The sequence below is a fragment of the Pteropus alecto genome, unplaced genomic scaffold (genome assembly GCF_000325575.1).
Source record: "Pteropus alecto unplaced genomic scaffold, ASM32557v1 scaffold98, whole genome shotgun sequence".
In the NCBI taxonomy this organism is placed as follows: Eukaryota; Metazoa; Chordata; class Mammalia; order Chiroptera; family Pteropodidae; genus Pteropus; species Pteropus alecto.
Genome location: NW_006443570.1, coordinates 4,347,661 through 4,351,541, shown reverse-complemented (window position 1 = coordinate 4,351,541; position 3,881 = coordinate 4,347,661). Strand labels below are relative to the sequence as shown.

Genomic DNA, 3,881 nt, shown 5'->3' with positions numbered 1-3,881 from the left:
GCACATAGCTGGCTAGAACTGAACGATCTCTAAGGATCCTCCCAACCCCAAACACCAATTGACCAGTTTGGGTAACTAAGGAATTTGGGTTTTCTATTAAAAAAAAAAAAAAAAAAGGTGAGGAGAAAGGGAGAGCTCCCTCATATCCCCCAATCAGAGACAACCCTAATTAATTCTTTCCTTCTTTTCTTTTCTTTTTTGGGGGGGGGGCGGTGAGGCAACCTTTGGTTGACCTCATAGATTGTAAGGAACTCATCAGCTTACAATCCCTTATTTTTATTCTTTATGCCTACAGCACCTGGTCTTCTTAGGTGGTCTCCCATCCAAGTACTAACCAGGCCTGATCCTGCTTAGCTTCTGAGATCAGACTGGATCGGGCTTATTCAGAGTGGTATGGATGCAGACCCTAATTAATTATTTCATAGGAGAAAAATTTTCTATTTTTCTAAGCTTCTAAATCCTTAGCCTCTTGTGATAATTTTACACAGTAGCCTTCAAGACGGGAATCTCCTCCCGGGTCCCACCCTGGCCACACAAGCAACATAAGGGGAAAGCAAAGATCTTGAGGTCTCTGGGGAAAGACTTCTGGCACCCAAGGTCAATTACAGCCACAATCTCCTCCAGTGATGGATAAAATTATAGACTCTATGAGGCCAAATATTTAAAAATATTTTTTTTGGTGGGTCATTTTCCAATTTAAAGTGAAGGGCATTTCATTTGCCCTCTTAGAACTATTAGAAAACCTCTGAAGGAGGCTAGAGGGGAAGAAATACTAGTTTAAGCCCAAGCAGTCCAGAGCTAAGACAAATTACATGCCCAGTGTTCTGCTCCAATCCCAAATCTCACTTTGATGAGGGGATTTCATGTGTATGATCCAATATCAGCTCTGGACATTTAGAGTCCGTGTAGACAGGCTGCAGATGACCCTCCTCCAGGCTTTTCTAGCCTTATAAGGTATTGAGATCTGGGGAAAATGGCTGGCCCAGAACCTTGGGAGCTTGGCTAAGATGACCTTTCCTCCAGGTCAGAGTCCTCAGGTAGTAACCAGGAACTACCCAATATTCAGCTCAGGCTGGGGCTGAAATTCAGAAAGCAGATGGAGGCAGGAGAATTATTTGTCAAGTCTTTATGAAATCCTTTGTAGCACCTTTCCCTCCCATCTTGGTGAAGACAGGAATCCAGGAACCCATGAGCACCATGGACAGGACTGGCTTTCTTTAGTGGACAATTTTTCTTTGCTCCTTCGTGCGCATGCATGTGTGTGTATGAAATGCTTGCCTTTCCCCTCTCCCAACTGTGTTTCTTGGAACATAACTTAGTGGAAAGAGAAGGGAAAAGCTTTTGTTATGAGGTGGGGAAGAGACAGAGAAGGGGTAGTGGGCCACAAGATGATCAAGTTCTGGGCCATTGGAAGGTCTCAGGCCTCTCAGCAAGGGAAATGGGGAATCAGAGCAAGAGATCAAATTTCTCAAGCTATGCTCTCCTCTAAGCCTCAAACCTATATAGCTCCACTTCAGGCCAAATAGATGGGTTTGGGACTCCAGGTTTAGGGCCTTGGCACTAATATTTCTCTTGATTTGAAGAGTGAAAACTCAGTCTTTGTCTCTAGCAAGGACTATAGGCAAGCAGCCTTGAGAGTAGCCAGCATTTATCCTGATAATTATCACCTACATCCACATTCCCTGAGGGAAAAAACAAGGTGGAGATTGGGGGTGGGGGGAGTTGTAAGTGACTCTAATTGCTTTCTTGAATTTGCAGGTAGGTTTTTTTGATATACTCTCCATTCCTGAGTCCCATCCAGGATCTCAGGGGCTGGAACAAAGGAAGCCAAGTTTCCCAGTACCCTAGAAGCTGCTACAAACCACAAAGATCTTGGCCGTGGGTCCCCATTTGAGAATCCCACACCTGTTACTCCACTTCCAAGTGTATGTGTATGGGTGGGGGGAGTACTGGAAGGCTCCTCAAGGAATTACAGGGTGAGGGTGGAGGAGGTGATTTCCTGCACCAATTTGGTCCTGTTTAATGGGCTACTGCGGAGTTCACACCCTGGATTTGACTGTCCCAACTGAGTCAGTCCACGATGGTTGCTCCACACATTCCAGGTTGAGGGGCTGGGCTCCCTCAAGGCCCTAATAACTGTGCTTCACCCTAGGACCCTGTGGAATAATCAGTGATGAGTTTGGTGGCCTCTTTGTGACTCCCTCTGTGGCCTTCTTCCACACCAATGCCCTCAGCCTTCAGTAACACTCCCTTCTCTGTTCTTGCCAGCCTGCTTCTATTCTGCCCAAAGTAAACACTTGTGTGAACTTAAAGAACAGCTAGTCCAAAGTTCAGATAGGAAAACGGAGGCATAGAGAGGAGAAATGACTGTCCATCACACCAAGCTAGAACAGAACCTTGCCAAAGACTTGTGCTCTGCGGTGCAGCCCTCTAGGCTCAGAATTCCTAATGGTTGGGGCCAGATCCAGGCTGGGCTTCTCTAGGTTAGGTTCTGGGAGTTGGTAACTAAAGTCAGCCAACCCAACAGCAAAGCCGGGTTTTGGTGTCAGGAGAAGAGGCTGGGGACTCTGGGGCCAATGAGCCTTTCAAGTTGGCACACTGGGCATGCAAAAAGCAGCCAGCTTGCCTGCCTAGAGCTGCAGGACCAGAGAGTAGCAACCTTCAATTTTGTCCCCCACTTTCCCAATCCTTTACTTGACTCCAGACCCCACTCACAGTTCCTGGGCTTGGCTGAGAGGTCCTCCCGTTTCCTGTGGTTGGAGGTAGCGTCTCCCCCTAGCAGACCATCTTGGATCCACTTGTTCCGTGATGGAGTCCACAATCGACTCTAATTTTATAGCTGGCTCCTTCAGCCTCAGCCTCTGAAGCATTTGGTTTTGTCCTGAGAGTGTCCTAATTCCAAGGAGGTCTGTCCCAGGGCTGCCTGTGTGTGGAGGGACTCAGAGGTGATAGTGGCCTCCTCCTGACCAGCCAAATCTCCACTCTCTGATACTTGTAGCTCCCGGACTCTGCCTTCATTTTGTCCAAAAGATTTCCCTCGAAGGCCAAGAGAGGTCCTGTCTGACTTCATTTTAGGGAGAAGGGCCTGGATGCCTCTCCTCTCCAACTGGGCCTCAAAGTTCTAGCCGCTGGCAGGGCTCTGTGGGTGGGCGACGCTGCTCCAGACCATCTTGCAGGACTGCCCCTTGCCAAAGGTAAGCTCCAACTCTGCAGAGAGCAGCCACCTGGCACGCCCTTCCCAGACTTCTGAGAAGAACAATGGAAAATGGAGAGGGCCAAAAAGAAAAAAATGAGTGTGTGTGTTTGGGGGAAAGGAGTAGAAAAAGTAAAACTGAGATAAGAGAAAAAGAAATAGAAAAACATTAGTAGATGAGAGGAAAAGACAGAAAAAGAGGAAGGGAAAAAGAGAAAATGAAAGACAAATGAGAGGACGAAAAAGCAAACAAAAATAAAATAATGTAAGTGACTAAGAGAGAGAAAGGAATGGGGGGGAGTGGTAAATGCGGTAGGAGGGGACAGAAAGGTGTAAAGTCAGAAAGAAAACAAGAAAGAACGCACAAAAAGCAAGATAACTAAAATTAAATAAAAGAAAGCAGAAAAATATAGGTATAAAAAAGAAAAGAAATATATAAAGAGACTAAAGACAGATGAGCAAATATACAGAAGGAAAGAAAGGGTAGAAGAAAAGATGAAAGAAAAGAGCTTATCCTAATTAGGCTATTTTCATAAAACCAATCAAAGGAAGCAACCCAAGAAGTTTAGCCAGGCCCGCGCAGTCTGGCAGGTCAGCGGAGCCCCCGACCTTTCCAGGAAAAGATGCATCGCTACTGCAAATAAATTCTCAATATTCCTCATTACCAGCCTGAGAGGCAATCGTCGTG

The 3,881-nt window shown here is 46.3% G+C and overlaps 1 pseudogene; it reads right to left on the bottom strand.

The window, feature by feature from the left end:
- Positions 1 to 286: 286 nt before the first annotated feature.
- LOC112473315 lies at positions 287 to 405 on the bottom strand (annotated as a pseudogene).
- Positions 406 to 3,881: the final 3,476 nt, after the last annotated feature.